This window comes from Lutra lutra, chromosome 5, assembly GCF_902655055.1.
Source record: "Lutra lutra chromosome 5, mLutLut1.2, whole genome shotgun sequence".
Lineage (NCBI taxonomy): Eukaryota > Metazoa > Chordata > Mammalia > Carnivora > Mustelidae > Lutra > Lutra lutra.
In genome coordinates, this window is record NC_062282.1 from 73,782,961 (window position 1) to 73,803,692 (window position 20,732).

Here is a 20,732-nt window from a genome sequence, read left to right on the forward strand (position 1 = left end):
AGGCCTCCTAAAGGATGGTCAGATAAGAGCACTGAACCATGGATGCCAGGGTTTCCTATTTCTTCGCACCACAGATAGGCTCAGCAAGTAACCCAAATTCATAGTGGTCCTGGAAGTGTCAAGGGGAGAAAATTCCCCTCTATACCTGACAGAACTGTTCAATAGCCAAATGGACTGGAGAAGTGGTTTTATTCTTGCCCATCCTGCCTTGGTACACGTAAAAATGCAAGTTTATTAAAAAATATCAAGTGCAGGGAGCTCTCAGAGGTCTTCAATCTGGCTTCCCAGCATGGATGAGGAAGGTTTTACCAGCCAAAGGCTGGAAAACATTAAAATCTTTGAAACCTTATGATCCACGGCTATTAAAGAAGTTTCTAAATGCTGAATATTCCTGTCCTATGGCCTCTCTTGTATCCCGACTCACCAACAGCCCAGGGCTCCCACAAGGACAAATAATATGCAAAACTTTTTTTAGTCTACTTATGGTAATTGCCTCAAATTAACATCAGAAGGCAGTGGAAATTACATTCCCCAAAGGCTTCCTAGTGCAGGAAGTTACTGTGCAAAGGTAACTGCAAGGTAGTAAGATGAAAATCAGGTTAGCTTCTGTGGTGCAAAAGTTTTTCTGTTAATCCATTATTTATATTCATATAAGATGGTGTTTCTGTATCCAAATGCAAGAATATTTTAATCGGTTGTAAATGTAAGCTTAAGGTTTTTTTTTCTATTGAATGAGACAAGTCTCTCTGCCAGAAACCATAAAGTTGATGTTCTTAAAACAGCAATCTAATGGCCGCTTTTACCTAACCAAATGAGTGTTCAGCATTCAGATCACAGAAAGTTACAGTTCTTCCTATTTTGTACGCCTCGGGCCATACCAGGAGTTCGTCTGAGTGCCTTATTTAAAGCACACGTTGATGAACCAGTGTTCACAGGGAAGGAGCTGGAGGAGGGGAGCTGGAGACGAGGTGGCCGGCCAGCAGAGGACACAACTGAACGGGCCCTAGGACTGTCTCAGAGCTTTGAAGGGCTATTTTGTGGAAGATAGCTCATTCTTCTTTGCTTTTCAAGGCAGGCGTATCCCCAAAGATTGAGAGCTATATGAAGTCAGATTTTACCTTTCAGTAGAAAAACTTTAAGCAATTATCATTGTCTGAAAAATACAAAATAACTTATTTGGTTTGAACTGAGCTTCCAGTCACCTTACATCTACAATAAATTTATGACTGAATGAGATAATGATTAAGTATTTTACAATTTTAAAAAAATATGGCCAAAGCTATTTGTTTTTAGAAAGCCTTGAGAATGCTTAAGCAAAGCGAACCCTTCTCACCACTAGTTGGTAGAATAGAACCCTGTAGCTAACCATCTTAATCCCAGTCAGATTTCTGAAAACCCTTGCTTGCCTGGCCACCCTCGACATCTATGCACATAAGGAATAAATAATAGCAAAAAAAGGAAGATGCTTTATATTTGTGTCCTTCCTCATTTTAAAATACCTGGATCATAGCTGATTCTCTTTATACATTTATGTATTTCCAAATTATATATTTGCATATTCCAGAGATGATTTTATCTTCAGGAGGACTCACATATCCTTAGTGTTGCTTCTACTAACTCCAAAGACCACATTCCCCAGCACAAAAGGAAGAAAATGATTACATTCCTTACCATTAGTCAGTGGTGGTAAACAATCTCCCCACAGTTCAAGGGAAAAATCCTCCTTTGAGAATGAAGCTCTTCAGCAAGCACACTGTAGACAAGATTAGGCATCTAAGAACTTGTTGAAGAGATAGGTTTTTGTTTTCCTTTTTTTTAATCTTTAAATAATTGCTACCCAACCTGGGGCTTGAATTTACCAACCCCGAGATCAGGAGTCACATGCTGTATGGACTGAGCCAGCCAGGCACCCCAAGAGATAGTGTTTTTAAAAAAAGGAATAAGAGGGCAGCTCTGCCTTCGGCTCAGGTCATGATCTCAGGGTCTTGGGTTGGAGGCCACATCAGGCGCTCTGCTCAGCAGGGAGCCTGCTTCCCCCTCTCTCTCTTTGCCTACCTCTCTGCCTACTTGTGATCGCTCTCTCTCTGTCAAATAAATAAAAATAAAATCTTAAAAAAATAAAAAAAGAAAGAAAGAAAGCAATAAGGGATGCCGTGTGGAGTCTCACTCCTGAATTTAGGTAAACTAAGGTCACTTGTCCTGCTACCCTTGCCCCTCTTAGGGGAGATAATGTGGCAGAAGTGATGGTGATGATTTACAGGAGTCTTGGGCCCAGGTCCTGAGCCCTGCAGGGACAGATAGAGGGTGGAGCTCCAGGTGTTGGGCCATTGGGGGAACCAGCTGCCAGTCACAGGGCAAGAACAGCACCTCTTTAATACCCTCGCAGAGACTGTCCAGGGACTGGTTGGCACCATGCCATCCTCATCTTGACTACATCCCAAATCACTGCTCAGCCTCTGATCAGGTAGTTTTTTCAGTTTCTGTATATGTCCCCTGCGCTGCAAATATAACTGCAGTGAACTTTCTGGTTCCATTATCAATTTAGCCAAAGGCCTAGGCTGTGGAATAAGCAAAAGGAGAGCCCACATTTTAGAGCGCCCGATTTAACAAAATGAAAGTGCTAGACACCTGGTTAAATTTGCATTTCAGATAAACAACAAATTATTTTTTAGTATAAGTATATCCCAAATGTGTTTTCTCTGGCAACCTCACCATATTTTCCAACCCATATTTAAGACTTTGAAAGAAAAAAAATTAATGAGTGCACAGACGAACAGAATGATCAATCAGACAGAAAGAAATCACAAATGTAATTAATGAATATCTAACACGTTTTTGTCAATTTATATTTTCTTTTTATTTTTCTTTAAAAAATTTTTCTATTTTTATGACAATAACGTATACACACAAAAATTCGAACAGTACTCAAAGGCATAGGGTGAAAAATAGCAATCCCTTGTCCCACACAGCCCCAACCCCAGTCTGATAACCCAAAGGTACCCAGTTAAATAAACTCTTCCAGCTGTTTCCCAGTTTCAACTTCCTCTTCCATTTCTCTAGATAATACGCTTATAGTGCTGTTTTGTTGATTCGTCAATTTTAGACATTATCGGTTTTCTTGCAATTATGGGAGATGAGGATTTGCTTTAATCCATGGGCACCTGCATCCTCCTTCTCTTTCCTCCAGCTTTCCAACACTGTTTATTACCATCTTTGGCTAAATCAGTAATCTGTGTTTACATTACTTTGGCTATGTAAATTTTTGTGGTGTTGTGTTTATTTTCTTTTACAGTTTATCTGTCATAGGCTTTTTCTTTTTGTAGGTAGTAATTGCCTCATGTTTTTTATTTACTCAGTTTTTTAAAAATATTTTATTTATTTATTTGACAGACAGAGATCACAAGTAGGCAGAGAGGCAGGCAGAGAGAGAGAAGAGGAAGCAGGCTCCCGGCGGAGCAGAGAGCCCGATGTGGGGCTCGATCCCAGGACCCTGGGATCATGACCTGAGCCGAAGGCAGAGGCTTTAACCCACTGAGCCACCCAGGCGCCCCTATTTACTCAGTTTTTTAAAGAACTTATTACTAATTCTTAAAACTGTCTAATAGCCCTTCAACATAATTTTCTACCTGGGCATACCTGTCAAGTAATCTGACCATCTCTCACCTGAGGTTCTCTGTCCTCTGGCTCAGAGCAGAGCTCTTGCCCCTGGGCTTTCCACCTTACTGTCATTAGGGCTCTCCTTCAGCATCACCTTGGGTCCCTTTTGCTCTCCTGGGCATGTCATCCTCATCTTTGGAGTCTTTTTTTTTTTTTTTTTTTTAATTTTAGAGAGAGAAGGGAGAGGAGCAGAGGGAGAAAGATAAACAGACTTCCTATGGAGCACAGATCCTGATGTGGGGCTTGACCCCATGACCCTGACATCATGATCTGAGCCCAAATCAAGAATCATGCTCAACTGACTGAGCCACCCAGGCACCCCTCATCCTTGAATTATTCTTTTGTTTGGGTGGAGAGCTTCCTGAGAAAGGGAGCATGAGAGGCCCATTATTTGTGATCTCTTGTGTCTGAAAACATTTCTTATTCTACTGTTTCCCCTAATTAATGGTTTGGGTTTATATTTCTAAGCTATAAAAAAATTCTCAGAGTTCTAAAGGCCTCACTCCATTATCTCCCAGCTTCCAGTGTTGCTTTGAGAAGTCTGGTGCCATTCTGATCCCTGATACTCTCAATTGACCTGTTTTTTCTGTCTGGGTCCTTTTAGGGTCTTTTCTGTATCCCTGGTATTCTGACATTTTGTCGGTAATGAATCTTGAAATAGAAACCTTATTTTCTCTCACTGGGGATTTTTATAGCATTTTTAAAGCTTTCTTCTCCCTGAACTTAGACATTCTTCTTCTCCTTCCCCTCCCCATTTCTCACATCTGATGCTTTTCTTAAATGGGATCTTGGCTGTCTGATAATATCAAAGAATTATGCTTTGAGGCAATGATTTGCTGGTCAGCATGCTTGGGTGGAACTTGTCGAATAGTGGACTTCCCTGTAGAGGGGAGTTGGTCATGAGCTGGGTCTTCCATTGAGGATCTGTATCCATATCATGTCTGTATCTGTAGGTCTTTCCCTTGAGTTTACTCAGCTTCTACAGAAAAGTGTCCTGTAGTCACCATCCTGGGAGGAAGGGTTGTGCCTGAAGGTTTTCTGAAAGCTGGGTAAGGAAAAGGGGCTGGGATTTTACCTTTCAGCATCTAGATCTCTGTCTGTTCTCCATATTTTCTGTGCTTTATGCCCATCCTCCCCAGTGAGCACCTCAGGTGACCTACAGGAGTGGGCAAGGTGTGGGAACCTGCTGCCCCTGGGACTGTGCTCTCACGGCCTCCACCAGCCCTCCCACCTGCAGTTCCACCCTGGCTGTCCCCCAGAGTACCTGTGTAGGAATCAGGCCTTCAGCCTCCCCCATGCTGCCGTGTGACTCACCACTCCTTCCTCTGCTTCCCACCTTCCAAAAATGTGTTCCATCCTTTGTCTGCTGCCATCTCCTCTCCTGTTCCCATAGACCTTGTGGATCTGTAACTCTTTCTACTCCTGTATAGTTGTTTTTAGTAAAGTTTTGGAAGAGAGCAGATGGAGATTCATGAGAGACTCTTCTGCCACATTTACCCAGTTCTTTCAGGTTCATTTTCACTCTGAAGCCCTTGAGGGGAACAATTTACAGCCCCCATTCTGAAATAACACCTGCTGTCAGTCAACACAGTCACTTTATATTTTATTTGGGGGTTGGTGTTTCTTTATGGGAAGAGGGTTTCAAAGTCCAAACACGCACACTGTTTAATCATATTAGTAAAACACTCTTGACCTTTTGGACAAGATCCAAATGTGGTCCTCTGCTTTTGTCCCAGGACTGGGAGACAAAAAAACATGAGCGGCATTTTGACACTTGGCCCTGGCCCCAGTGCTTACCAGACCTGCTCTGTCTCCCTGGCTTGAGTAAAAGCAAGGAGAATGCTGAAATACCATCTCCTTGGAATTAATCACAAGCCGGACCACTCCTGCTCTCCTGTGTTTACACATTACTGCGATCGCGTCGTCTCTGCTGGCGGATCTCCTTTCATCTGCAGGCCCCACAGAACTCTCTTCAGTTAAAGCTGCACACGTGGCTCTTGAATTAAGAGGGGCATTTTAGCAATAATTCCTTCTTCCTTTTATTGGAGGGCTCAAAGTCTTAAGGAGGGATCTCTGTGGTTTCAGTGTGTTCTGCCAGGGCCAGCTGACGCTTAAAGTCCAGATAAGCAAAGGAGAGAGAGCAGGGCCAGGAGGCCGTTGCAGGGAGAGGTAGCTCTGTAGCTGGAGCATGGGGTGAACAGGAGAATGAATGGACCACGATGCAGAGGGCCTTGAACACCACACTAAGGACTTTGTGCTTTCCTGCAGGCAGGGCGAGCTACTCGAGGATCTTTAGCAGGAGAGTGACACGAGATAAACTATGGTTTAAGAAAATTAAACTGAGGGGCGCCTGGGTGGCTCAGTGGTTAAAAGCCTCTGCCTTCGGCTCGGGTCATGATCTCAGGGTCCTGGGATCGAGCCCCGCGTCGGGCTCTCTGCTCAGCGGGGAGCCTGCCTCCTCCTCCTGTCTCTCTCTGCCTGCCTCTCTGCCTACTTGTGATCTGTCTGTCAAATAAATAAAAAAAATTAATCTTAAAAAAAAAAAATTAAACTGAGAGCTGTGATTGGGAGTGTTCAGAACAGAGAGAGGCTGGAGTCTAGGTGGCCAGTTACACAAAGTAGTTCTTAACCCTGGCTGCAGAGATCACTGGAAGAACTTTTTAAAAAATCCAGATGCTACAATTCACAGACCTATACCCCTAGGGCTAATAATACATTATATGTTAATTAAAAAAAAAATCCAGATCCTGACCTGTACCCTGAGAGATTTGGTTTCAGGGGGTCTGAACCAAGGGAGGGAGGGAATGAAGAATCTGTGTTCTTAAACATTCCCTGGGCATAGCATTGAGCTATTGTGACAAACCAATAAAGGGGACTAGGCCTCAAAGTGGGGAGGCAGAGGAGGAAACAGATTGGAGGGAGGCTGCCCCCGGGGCAGGGGGTAGGGTAGGTGGAGAGTCCCACCTGACCCCTCCCTGTTTCAGGGATGAAGGGATGAGGAAGACCATCAAACTGGGCTTGGAAAGCCAAGTGGTACCTCCCCGACAGCTAGAAGATCAGATTTGGAAGAAAACGGAGCCAGTGGACATTCAAGTGCCAGTAGAGCCTGGGCCTTGAGCATCTGGGCTCCTACTTACAGTCATGGAATGTGTGGAATTGGAAAAAGGAGACTACAGTCCACATCCTACCGGTCACCCAAGTATGTGGACACTCTAACGGTCCTCTTCTGCAGGTGTCAGTGCAGCCATTCAGAGATTAGACTCTGGAAGCCAGCAGCCCTGTTGGCATGACTGTGGGAGCCACAGCCTCCTCCTGCAGGAAGCCATTGATGCTAGCAGTCTGTCCATTGGCTAACTTGATATGCTGCCTGTGCAGGTGGGCACCGAGGCTGGCACACAGGGAGCACTCTGTGAACAGAAGCTGGGAGTAATCCTAAAATACGTGAGCTCACTTCTCAAGCCAGGGAGTCGTAAAGTCTTTCATTCAGTGTCTCTCACTCCTGCCGCTGGAGAACTATAAATTATTTCATTCAGTGTTAGGGGACAAGTCCGTAGGAAGGCATGAAAGTTTTCATTTGGTGCTACCCACTCCAGGTGGCGTTCTCTCGGTGTGTTTTTGGTGAGTCCTTTGCCTTTTATTTCTAGGACTCCTCAAGAAATGACAGTCCCTTGGTGCTGCATTTAACTGGAGAGGAGCTCAGAGATGGGAGATAGTAATTATGACACCCGAAATGTCAAGCTCTTCAAAAGTCTGCCATTGCCCTCCCTGGCACCCTGAACAGCTCTGGGAACCTAAACCGTGCAGCCCCCGAAAGCATGCCCTGGGACTCTCAGCCAGGCCTCACCTGGGAAATCTGAGTGACGTTGACACGCAGGCAGCAGAAAGACACAGTGAACTGAGGAGACTGTGCTGAGCTCAGAAGAGGTGAGTTGATGATCTGCTATTTATAGCCACACTAAGAGGCTCTGGCGGCCAGCTCGGCATGAGGCTGCTGGAAATGATGCCTTCGCAGAACTGAGAGCACAAAATGCAATTGGTGATTCATGGGCAGCAGCCACTTGAAATACAAACATTCCTGTGCCCCAGCCCCACCCACCCACCTTTCAGACACCCTCTTTGGAAGCTTGTTGAACATAGTTGCCAGTCTGTGGCCTCCCTGACTGCATGCGTTTGGACAGAAAGTGAGGGTAGTCAGGTTCCACTCCAACCAGGGGCCTGAGAAGGGCAGCAGCACTTCTCAGAGGACACCAAGAGCCTGAGCCCGCCCTTCCCAGAGGCCTTGGCTGGAACCCAGGTCAGGCTAAGTAAGAGCCAAGCCCTGGGGTCTGTAGCCCACCTACGGTGCTGGGCCCCAGAGAGCATGCAGGTCAGAGAGAAAGAACAGTTCCTGCTCCTGCCCTCTGTCTCCAGGGGCAACACTGGTCATGGAGCAGCTTCCTGATGGTGCTTATTCTACTGCACATGCAAAAATGTGCAATGAGGAAATCCTAGTAGCTTTTATCTTGTCTCCCCCAATTCCATAACCCAGCACCTATCACCTCAAATACCTGTTGTTTATTTTCCTTTGGTAACGTCTTGGCTTTCAGGGCAAAGTCTGCTTGGAGGCCCCAACTCAACTCACCCTATGCAAGGAATGTGCTGGGGGTCTCTTAGCTTCCTGCAACCGTGACTGGGTTGAAAGGACCCAACCAGGGGCGCCTGGGTTGGCTCAGTGGGTTAAGCCTGAATTCGGCTCAGGTCATGATCTCAGGGTCCTAGGATCAAGCCCCACATCGGGCTCTCTGCTTAGCAGGGAGCCTGCTTCCTCCTCTCTCTCTCTCTCTCTGCCTTCCTCTCTGCCTACTTGTGATCTCTGTCTGTCAAATAAATAAATAAAATCTTAAAAAAAAAAAAAAAAAAAGACCCAACCGGGACAATGAGGCATAATAAACCTGCCAAGCTCTGGAGACAGATTGTTCAAGCTGAAATTCCATCTCTGTAATTGCTGGTTACTCAATCTGCATCAAATTCCTCTGAGACTCAGTTTCCTCACTGGGAAGATGGGGATAATAACAGGACTTACCTCACTGGATGGTGAGGAAGCTGAAAAGAAGAAACGTACATAAAGGGGTCATCATAGTGCCTGGCACGTAGAAGGGCTCCGCAGGCAGAAACTGCTGCTGCCCCCATGCTGGTTTTTGCTCTGGTGTCTTGGCCCCTATCTTGACACCACTCCTATGGCACTGAGGCTCCTTATGGAGGTGGTCTCAACAGGGACCCTCTACCCATTATGAATACACCCCTCATCAGGCTGCTCAGCGAGATGGAGTTCACCCCTGGGTAAAGTCTGGCCCTTTGTTGCCTGCCCCCCACCCTTGCCTGGGAATGAGATGCTTGTCCCCTGGGGTTGGACCGTGCCTGGGCCTGACTGCCCTACTCCTGCCCTTCTGGGTCCTGGGGTGTTCCCTGGGGGCATTAACTATCACTGTCCAGGGGGAAGACCTCACCTGAGGGCTCCAGGCACTAACCTGAGGTCTGTAGCCAGCAGGTTGCCCACCCCACCTACCAGCTGGACACGCATTACAAACTGCTGATTCATGAAGGCTCATGTGGCTTTGGCTGTTTATACATTCTCTCATCTCCAGCTGTCGGCCAAAACATAATTGTAGCTGTCACTTTGGCAGCGAGATGCTGTGATGTGTCCTAATACAACTGCCTCTGCTCCACAGCAGTGAGCTTTTAGGAGGTGGGAGGAATCTGCAGCTGCTCCTGTGGAAAGGGCCGTTCTAGAAAGTGGTCTGTGTGATGTTCACCCAGGTGCAGCCGTGGAGGTGGTGGGAACACCAGAGTAAGGCCCTGTGTTAGAACTGGCACTGGCATTTCCGTCTGCAGCTATAGTAATGTGATTCTGGTGACACCAATTAGTAAGAGAGACTGCCATTGAACTGAGGCATTTTGAGCAGCTAGGAGATCTTGGAAACCACCTTGAGACTTATATGCAAGTTGGACTCTAGTGTGCCTGGGGTGAATGAGGGATTAGACAGTGAGGTTCAAGGTGTAGGGAGATGGTGCCAGAGATATAGCTGGGGACAGATTGGGAAGCAAGGGCCTTGAAGGCCAGGCCGTGGAGCTTGGACTTGATCATGCAAGCAACAGGGAGCCATGGAAGGACTTAAGGGAGAAAGTGATGTAGTCAGATGGTGTTGGGAGTCTAAGCGTGAACATCTCCAAGCAGTGACAACAGTAAGACTCTCCCTCTCTATGACAGTGGTATGCTCCTTGGGAAGTCTTCTGGAGCACCTGGACATCAGCCCCTGGATTCAGGAATGTCTGCGACTTCATGCTTGGTGGTTAAGTGTGGGAAAGGCCAGCCCTTGTCAAGCCAGTTGAATGTGCAGCAAGCAAGGGGAGGCCCATGCTTTCCTTTGTCCTCGGTCCTTCTAGGCCAGAGTTTATTAAGGAAGCACTTGTGTGCAGTTGTGGTAAATGCAAGGGATTATGGACACTTATGCCAGAGGTCAGGGGAGCCTCCTGGGCTGAGAGATGGTCCCACTGCCTGTGGGTATTGTCTGCCCTACTGTACATACACACTTAGAAAACAGCAGAGACTTGGGGTGCCTGCGTGGCTCAGTGGGTTAAGCCTCTGCCTTCGGCTCGGGTCATGATTCCAGGGTCCTGGGATCGAGCCCCACATCGGGCTCTCTGCTCAGCAGGGAGCCTGCTTCCTCCTCTCTCTCTCTCTCTGCCTGCCTCTCTGCCTAGTTGTGATCTCTGTCAAGTAAATAAATAAAATCTTAAAAAAAAAAAAAAAGAAAGAAAAGAAAACAGCAGAGACAAATGTCCAAGTTTGATTAATAGAAGGATTCCTAGAAGGAAGGTTGTACTTTTACAAAAGGGGGTACTTAAATCAATGCCAGTTTATAGGTTGATTTAATGAAGACCATGGCAATGGAAGCCAGAGCATATCTGGACCATCCTGTAATTCACAAGGAAAACAGGATTCAGTTGACAGAAATTTTGTGTTCCCTTCTCAGAAGTGCATTGTTGTGCAAGCAGAGGTTTAGCAGTGACTTTCCATTTCAGCTGCAAGCTAGGGAGGGCAGGATGCCTCTCAGGTTGTTAGGGGAGGAAAGGCAGAAGTAAGAAATCCCATTCTGGCATGAGCTTCCACCATCGTTCCCTAGGTTGGGCTGCCAAGGGGCAGGAGGAAGGAGATTTGGCAGGTGTGGAACAATGAGGAAGTCCCCTCACCTGGGCACCTCCTCACACAAGGTGGCTGTGGGTATTGTCTGGAACCCTTCAGCCTATGGGTGGAGCTTGATCTTCATCCCCTTTCCTGAGGGCAGGCAGCAAGTCATAACCACCTCTGCCTACCCATGGCTGGCTTGTAGCAATATGCCGAGATGTAGTTTTGCCCTACTTAGCTGGCTTTTTGCTTTAAAATTTGATATATATTAGGTTTGTAAAAGTTTTCTCATTGTCAGAAAAATCCAAACAACCATATGTACAGCTTCGCAAATAATTATACAGTGGATGCTATTTTTTTTATATAAAGAAAAGTACAGAGGGGCGCCCAGGTGGCTTCATCGGTTAGGCCTCTGACTTTGGTTCAGATGGTCTCAGGGTCTGAAGCTTTCTGCTCAGCGGGGAGCCTGCTTCTCCCTCTCCCTCTGCCCCTCCTGCTGCTTGTGCTCAATCTCTCTCTCTCTCTCTCAAATAAATAAATAATCTTAAAAAAAAATAGAAAGTACAGAAAAAGAAAATAAGTGACCCTTACACCTTTCCCTGGACAACTTCCACTAAAATTCTATTAATGTGGGGCTGAAACTCAGAACCTTAAGATCAAGAGCCACATGCTCTACCCACTGAGCCAGCCACGCACCCCTTCACAATACGTTTTAATTTTTTTTAAGATTTTATTTGTTTATTTTCGAGAGAGAGAGAGAGAGGATGTGCATGAGTTGGAGGGGGCAGAGGGAGAGAGTGGGAGAAGCAGACTCCCCGCTGAGCAGGGAGCCCAACACAGAGCTGGATCCCAGGACTCCAGATCATGACCCAACCCAAAGGCAGATGCCTAACTGACTGAACTACCCAAGTGCCCATGATACATTTTAAAAGAGGATGCAATCATGCCTGTCCTCAGATATAAAATTAGTATGCATTGAAGATTTATTTTAATTCATCAGTTAATGAGAGAAGCACTAAAATATTACAACCAATTCAAAGGAGAACTCAACGTATCCCCATAGATAGTCCGATAAGGAATGCTAAAGTGATTTTAGAAACTGGTCAGTCCCACAAGGCAATAGTCAGTTGTACTCCACCAGGCAGTCTGTATTTCTGTGAAGAGGAAACGCTTGTATTCCTATCAAGCTTCTGCAACTTAACTTCCATCTTTAGAGTTGAGAGCCATCTAGGTGGGTTGGTTACTCAAGATGCCCACTCGTTTCAACATCTTTCACAGTTGTTCCCTCTACTTGTAATTGGCTCCCTCCCTACATCCCTCTTAGGATTTCTACCCACTACTTCTGCTACCCACTACCAGCTCACCCAACCCCTTTGTCCATGTTCCAGGTGATGAGCCAGGACTGGAAACCCAAACTGAGAGAACCAGCCCTTGCCTGGGCTGAGCCAGCCAAGTACTCCCAAGGCTCTGACTCTAATTTTGTGGTTGTGGGCCCTGGAGTTGTAAGCCAGGCCACCTCAGGGCTGGCAGTCACATTGGGCCTTGTTAAAAAATGGTTAAGGTTTTATGAAAAAGGATCAGATTAGAAATGCAAAGAGAAAAGATCTGTGGTCCAGCGCAAAAGACAAAGTGCTTGTCTCATTCTGACCATCTAGTTCCTAGGATAACTTTGTGCATTTGGATTCTGTGAGAGTCCTCCTTTATGTTCGAGTCAGCTTGGGTGGGTGTCTGTTCCAGTAATTCCCTACATTAGAGAATAGCTGACATGCAAGGTGTGTTATGACTGGTATGGCGGGGGGTGGGGGAAGGTATGGTCTCAATCCTCCCTGTCTGAGGCAATTTCCTACAGAGCTTGTGGTCTGTGTTGGCACCATGATGCATTACAGCAGCCCCAAAGGTTAGGGGGAAGAATGGTCCATGATACAGAGGAAAAGAACAAAAACCCGACTCGCTTTGCACCCTTGGACCATCACCTCACCTCCTAAGAACAAGTTTCCTTTCCCTCTCTCTCTCTCTTTTTTTAATGTGTATTTATTTATTTAGTAATCTCTACACCCAATGTGGGGCTCCAACTCATGACCTCAAGATCAAGAGTCAGTCTGACTGAGCCAGCCAAGCACCCCATGAACATGTTTTTTTTTAATCTTAAAAAGGGGGGCAGTGCTCCTTTTTGGCTTGCCTCCCAAGGCTGCTGTGGGGTTCCAGTGAGACACTTGGGGATGAATGTACTGCCAAAGCCTGTCATGTGGCAGGAACTGAGCCCACAGCCCCAGCAGGATGGGAGAGCTCGCCCCCTCTGTGCAAAGTGCTTTAGGAGAAGAGGTTTTGCGCAAATGGTCAGTCATGATTAATTGATGGTGAGGCTCTAAGGCAAAGGATCAGATTTCACAGATAAATACACACACACACACACACACACACACACGCATGCATGCACGCACGCACACAAGCACACACAGGCACAGTTTGGCTCTCTCGAGGAGAAAATGTCCATTCAGGGTAAATCAAGCTTATCTAAATGAAGGTTTTCCATACCTTCAACAGATACCTTCTCACAATCTTCATTCATGAGCACATACTGAGCACTATCCCAGGCACTGAGGTAGTAAGATGCAGAATTAGCTCCTGCCCTTACGGTACTGGGAAGCAGACATATAAAAAGCTTTAATAAGCACAGACAGAGGATATTCTAGCAGCACCCATGTGGGGCACCCACCCAGGATCCCAGTGGCTTCAAGGATCTTCAGAGTGTGTATAGAGTAAAGTTGGGCATTGCTGGAGTGTTGAGGGAGGTGAGGGACTGGGTGAAGTGGACAGTGGGGCTGTGGGTCATATGGGGACTTGGGGACCTCAGAGGGAATTCCGTGCTTAAGAAGGTGAGTTTTATGGTCAGATGTGTACTGTAGAATGGTCACTGTGGCTTCCATGGAGCACAGGTTGGAGGGAAACAGACTAGAGGCATAAGAACCCATCAGGAGATGGTTACAGGCATCTAAACAAGGAGCAATGATCTGAGGAAAGGAGTACAGCGAATGGATTCAAAAAGTGTTTGGGCCAGGATTTAACCTGAGAAACAAGATGAGGACCCTCAGGTTTTTAGCAAGGGAGATTGTGTGGGGAGGGTGGTGCCATCATGGGAGAAATAAAGCACAGGAGGAGAAGCTGGTGGGAGGGGAGGGGAGGGACTGGGCGATGAGGACTGTGGGAGACACGTGAGTGTGAAAGACTTATGTGCATCCAGAGGGAAGGTGAATACATGGGTCTGAAACCTGGGAAGTATTTTGGGCTGTGAAGCTGGAGTGACTACGGACCTAGACAGGTTTATAAGAGTGTTGTGGGGAGGAGAGAGCAGGAGATGTGGAGGGGGCACCCTTTGGTGCCAAACGCTCTCCTGCTGAGAAGGAGAGTGGAATGAGGGAACAAGGGTGAAGAAGGGGTATTTGGAAGCATCCTTATGGGAAATAGGAGAGAATCTGACCCAGGCCCAACAACACAGGGGCCCTACTGGCTTTGGAGGTGATATATCTGCGTTGGCACAGATCTGTCCCCCTTGGGATTTTCTACAGAACCCAGAAGCCAGGAAGGCAGGCTGGCCTGTAGTGCCTGGGCTGTGGTCGTGCTAGGAGGTTGTGGCAGAAAGAAGTAAGAGGCATGGAGCAGAGATAGCTACTTGTTCACCAAAAAACTGTCATCCTCTGCCCTTCTATAAAATAGAATTGAGGGTAGGAAGGGGTTTCCCAGCAGAGACTACATTTCCCAACATTCACCCCTCTTCTCACATCTGTTGCATCTGAGAGGAGTCCTTTGACTTGTCTTGCCAATAGAATGTTGATCAGAAAAGACATGTGTCATTTCCAGCCCAGGAGAGTTAAGCAGCAGACATACCCTTCTCCAACTTTCTTCTCTCCTGCCTCCAGATTGAGATCCTCTTAGAAACCACATGTTGGAGGTGGCAAGAGCCACAAGGTGGGAGATTCCTTCTCCCTGACCTGCCACTTAGAGGAGAGATATCAACTGAACAGGAACACCTGTTTTGGTTCAATATGAGCAAGAAATCAACTATATTGTCTGAGCCAGTACAGCTGGGATTTGTTTGTTATAGTGTCTAGCATTACCCTAATTAATACAGGGCTTAAGAAGATTTCTGGTTGTTCAGATGGTTCTAATGGGGCCAGGCTGGGGAAACAATATAGAAGGTTTTTGTCCAAGAGCAGGAGTGGAGAATGGACTGGAAAAATCTAACAAGTAGGTGGTCAAGGCTTCTGGTAGAATTCAGGAGGCTAAGATTTCAGAGAGAATCTATCCCACTGTGCGGCAAGAGCCCAGTGGGAGAAGGTGAGGAACAGTAAGCAGGTCCAGGAATTGTGATGCTGGGGGCCAGGAATTGTGTTGACTGGTTAGTCTACTTGGATGTCATAGTCAGTGATGAAGCAGGACATGGGGTAGAGAGGAAGCCTCAGAGGGCTGGCTGTTTTCTTGCCACCAGGACACCAGGAAGGAGTGCTTTAGTAAAAAGAAAAGACTAGCAGGACTGCCATTCCTCAGTCTGTGCCATGGCTGACTGGGCCTGAGCAGGGCATCTCGTCGCTGCTTAGGATTTGCTCACTAGGCTACCTGAGATGCACACCTGAAAGCTGGTCCATGAAAGGAACACCTGTAAATGCTGAGGTGAGCTTACTCCACCCAGAATCAGCCTGACCTACAGCAGAGTGCTATCTTCAGTTGGTAGAGCAGCTTGGCACTCTCCATAGTGCTTATTTACATCTCCTTTTGAACCTCATGGACATCCCAGGAACACCCATATGAAGATAGTATCTCTCTGTGCCAGTCACCAAAATGTTCAGTGAGATCCCGGAAGATGGGGTAGAGCCAGGATCTCCTGATTCTTGGCCTGGGGTTCTATGAAATTCCTTTTACAGACATTCGTAGACATTAACCGCCCATCATCATAGGCAGATTTAGACCTCAACATGCCATTGGCAGCGGGCATGACTGAGATGGTCTCCAAAGACACTCCAAAGACTCTTAGAAGAGTTTCTAAATGAATGGGACCAAGAACAGGAGTAGGTATAGGAGCAGCAGAATGCTCAAAATAATCGTGAAAATAAGAGTAGTTTATTTCTCTTAAAAAAAAAAAATAATAAGTCTGAGGGGAGCCTGGGTGGCTCAGTGGGTTAAGCATTTGACTCTTGGTTTCGGCTCAGGTCATGATCTCAGGGTCCTGGGTCTGAGCCCCATGGCAGCCTCCCCGCTCAGCTGGGATAGTGCTTGTCTCTCTCTCCCTTTGCCCCTCCCACTGCATGCACACGGTCTCGCTCATAAACAAATAAATCTTTAAAAAGTCTGAGGTAGGGGCGCCTGGGTGGCTCAGTGGGTTGAGCCTCTGCCTTTGGCTCGGGTCATGATCTCGGCGTCCTGGGATCGAGCCCCGCGTCGGGCTCTCTGCTCAGCAGGGAGCCTGCTTCCTCTTCTCTCTCTCTGCCTGCCTCTCTGCGTACTTGTGATCTCTGTCTGTCAAATAAATGAATTAAAAAAAATCTTTAAAAAAAAAAAAGTCTGAGGTAGATCACCGATCAAGGGTTGCTGTGGCCCTCCACAGGTTCAGAGGCCAAGGCTCCTTCTCTTTAGTTGTTCTCCTCTATTGTTCCGTAACAAATCACTTCAAAACTCAATGGCTTAAAAGAACAATAAACATTTATTATCTCACACTTTCTATGCGTCGGAATTCAGGAGTGACTTAGTGGGGTGCTTCTGGTTTAAGCTCTCTCATGAGAGAGCAGTCAGGATGTCAGATGGAGCCCTGGTCATTTGAAGGGCTTGACTGTGACAGCAACATTCTGCTGGCAAGTGGGTTCCAGCTGTTGACAATAAGCCTTTAGTTTCTCACTACCAGCCATCCTCCATAGGGTTGCTTGAGTGTGCTTACAACATGGCAGCTAGCTTCTACACGCCTAGAACAAGTGACTGAAAAAGAAGTAAGACAGGGGAGCCTGTGTGGTGCAGTGGGTTAAGCATCCAACTCTTGGTTTCGGTTTAGGTCGTAATCTGGGGATTGTGGGATTGAACCTTTTTCAGATTCAGCACTGACCACAGAGTCAGCTAAAGTTTCTCTCTCCCTCTCCCTTTGCCCCATCCCACCCCACCCCTGCTTATCCTTTTTCTCTCTCTCAAATAAATAAATAAATCATTAAAAAAAGAGAGAAGGAGACAGAAGCTCCAATGTCTTTTAAGATGTAGTTTCAGAAGTCACATTTCTGCATTTCTGCAACATGCTATTGGTTACACAGGTCAGCCCTATTTAATATGGAACAAAACTAAGCAAGCACATGAATACTAGAAGTTGAGAGTCATTGGGGGCCACCTTGGAAATTGGGCTTCTGCATCTGCCATCCTGAAAGTGTGGCTTCACTTTCCCGTTTCAAGATGGCTGCACTAACTCCAGCTATCACATTACCAAAGGTGTTTTTAGCTACCATGAAGAAGGGACAAAGGAAGAGGGCATGCCTTTTCCCTTTAAGGATACTTTTCAGAAGTTGGATATACCAATGAACTTACATCTCATCAATCAAAACTTAGTTACGTAGCTGGAAAGGAGGCTAGGAAATTTAATATCTGTCTATCTGTATGTATGTATGTATGTATGTATTTAGTAGGCTCTATGCCCACCTTGGGGGCTTAAACTCACAACCCCAAAATCAAGAGTCTCGTGCTCTACCAACTGAGCCAGCCAGACATTCCTAGTATTTATTTTTGATGGTCATGTGCTCAGATATTGGGGGGCATTTCTGCCATACTAGCAATGTTGCTGTGTGTACTTCAAAGGAGGGGGTGGAGGAGGGGAGCATAGAGACTATCACTACCTTGAGTTGCTGACCTAGCTAAGGACTCATGCATGACCCATCTTGTCTGGTAAATAATTGTGTGTGTGTGTGTGTGTGTGTGTGTGTGTGTGTGTGTGTGTTTCAGCCATGGGGGAGGAGCGTAGATTATGCTTTACCCTATAATTAGTGAACCTCAATATAAAAAGAAAACAGTCCTTAGAAGAACTCAGGAAATAAATGAGCATTAGAAACAGAACTATTCCTAAAACCCAGTCAAGGGTGGTCCTAAGAATGAAGATGATCCAGAAAATGAGGTATCACAGGAGGTATCGTGAGGGCAGACTCATTCTGCACTCAGACCTACAGGTTTCAGTAAATTCTAGGCAGCCCGATTTACTGATCCAAATGCAGAAGCACAGATGGGCAACTCTACCAGCTGTGTTTTTAAAAGATCATATGATTCTTGATCAATGAACCGAAGAGACCAAATGCAGACGTGTTTAAAACTGAGCTGCAGATTTGCCTGGAGACCTCTTAGAGACCAGAACCAGGGCTTGAGCAGCCAGCTGGGTGCTCACTCAAGACAGGGTGAGGGAGTAGGGAGGGTGATGAGCCATCAGACAGCCAGAGAATTCTGAGGTCTGAGAGGTCCACAGAAAAGCTGCCCTGGCAGAAGTAGGGCAAGGGTCTGGCTTGGCCAAATGGCCAGTGACAGGAAGGACTGTTGTCCCAAAGGAATGCAAAGTCTGAAGCAAGAAGCCTGAGGCTGAAGCATCCAAGAGGACAACTGGTACTGCTAAGACCTTTCTGGCAGGGGTTGGTTTGTTCCTTGCTACACAGCCTGCCTGAGGAGCAGATCCTTATCTGGAGGGTTGGAAGAGGTAGACTGAGACTCTGAGGTCCTTGCTTCATGGGGGTGGCTAGGCGTTTCCTACCTGCCTGACTGGTCTCACATGCCCTCCCCATGGCCCAAGCTGGAGGACATACCTGGGTCCCGTGTCCCTACCTGGCTATCTCCCAATGAGGTTGGCAGGACACCCTGGGGAGGCACCATACTTGGGCCACAACCCTTGCTCCTTATTGCATGTGAGTTGTCTATCATCACCATATTGCTGTTGTCCAGGGGTCAATTTCCAGAGCAGCGAGGGAATCAGCAAAGCTTCCAGCATTCCTAACTCCACTTTGGCCTGAGTCCCAGGTTCACCAAGAACTTGGGAGACCTTTACAGTCTCCTGGTTTGAGGACCCTTTCAAGAGAGACACCTCCAAGAATGGCCAACATCAGGCTCCAATCTTGGGCAGGTCCCTGGAAGCTGAGGGTGGGCTGGTGAGGGGGGCTAAAGCATCTTTTTTTTTTTTTAAGATTTTATTTATTTATTTGACAGAGAGAGATCACAAGTAGACAGAGAGGCAGGCAGAGAGAGAGAGGAGGAAGCAGGCTCCCCGCCGAGCAGAGAGCCCGATGCGGGACTCGATCCCAGGACCCTGAGATCATGACCTGAGCCGAAGGCAGCGGCTTAACCCACTGAGCCACCCAGGCGCCCCGGGGCTAAAGCATCTTAAAGTGGACTTGAATTGGCTTGGGAAATTTGGGACTGTTCATCATGGCTCTGCTGCACCAGTGATTAGTGAGCTCAATAGGGGCAGACACTAGGCTACCTCCGCCGACCACCAGGGACACAGAGCAGAGGACAATTCATATGCCAAGACTCCAGACACATAAATAAAGCAAAACAGTGGAGGGTGCAATGTGCGGTGATGGGTACAAGTACAGACATAATGGGGGAGGGAGTGTGCTAGCAGAGCGGTAAAGGAAAGCTTCACGGAAAAGGTGATGCCTGCAAGAAAGAACTGGAGTTCCTCAGCTGACAGTGGGGCCAGGTGAGGAAGAGCATCCAGGTAGAGGGAACAGCGGGCCCCAGAGCTCTGAATTTGAAGCCGCCTGTAGTAGAGGAAGACAATTCCCTTGCCTGATGTGTGAACCATACTCAGAAGTTTCTGGGCCCTTTCACGGTATAGTGTGGACTTGATCTCTTCCACTAAGCCACTGAAAGGAAACAAAGATAGGAGAAGATGCTCCCTCTCTTCAGGGGTTGTTGGCTACTTTCATCTTTGAGTCCTCAGTACCTGATGATGACAGTGGAGGTACCATAACAAGGAAGGAGAGAATGCTTTTCTGATCTTGGAGAATCTACCTCAAACCCCGTCCTTTTCCATGTTAAGTTTCCAACTGACCTTCGATGGTTCCTTAGGCATGACTGACCCTAGTAGCCTATGATGAGGCAAGAGGCAGGGCTAGGAGGTGCACTGGGTGGGGCACTCTGGTCTCCCCTCCTGGATGTCATATCCAGTCTGTCAAGGTGTCTCTCTGGGATCTTTGGAATCCCCCAGCATTACTGAAGTACCCATCCTGCCTCTTGCAGGTGGCCCTGAAGTATGAAAAACTTCATCCAGCTCAGGTTGGTACAGCCTCATCCCTTATTTTGTGGTGTACCAGCTAGCTTTTCCTCCAGGACCCAGGAAAATGTGACATGCAGGAGAGTTACCACATGACCCAAAACCACAGCTGTTCTGCAATTCTTCTATGAAGACAGAAAGAAATAGAAGCCCCAAGAGGTCCAGTGGGCACCACCTCCTTCCTGGGGCAAGGTGAGGAAGTAGAACAGAAACAGAGCCATGCTGGGATGCTATCCTGTCTCCAGCTCCAGGTGGACCAGGAATCTCAGGCACAGAGCTACCAGTGCCCAGTGAGGCTATGGGAGGCTTTGCAGTGCAGATAGGGGGTGGGCCCTGTGCAGCTCATTCATTCACGTGCCCCTTTCCCTCAATTATTGCTCTTCTCACAGGGATGCACATAGTCTTCTGGCAGTCTTGGTCTTTCTCTCACCTTTGCCAGCTCCAACCCCAAGGCCTAGCTCAGGTCACATCCCCCTGGCTCAGAAACTCCTTAATTATAAACTCCTTGGTCTGGCTTTCAAGGCCCTACCCATTACAGTACTAACTCACCCCCAACCCTGGATCTTGCCTTTATCTGGTTCAGATGCCCCCTTGTTGCTGGTGACCTCCTGGCACAACTCCAGTGCTGTGTCA

At 47.1% G+C, this 20,732-nt stretch overlaps 1 long non-coding RNA gene across 2 annotated transcripts in view; it reads left to right on the top strand.

The window, feature by feature from the left end:
* Positions 1 to 20,732, top strand: part of LOC125100922 (uncharacterized) — an 85,249-nt gene that overhangs the window by 15,224 nt on the left and 49,293 nt on the right. Inside the window, exons 3-4 of one of the 2 annotated variants that reach the window (XR_007127699.1) lie at positions 7,302 to 7,581; positions 9,905 to 10,301. This is a non-coding gene — a long non-coding RNA (uncharacterized LOC125100922). Of the gene's footprint in view, positions 1 to 7,301; positions 7,582 to 9,904; positions 10,302 to 20,732 lie in introns of those variants that run through there. The other variant, XR_007127698.1, reaches the window with a different exon arrangement.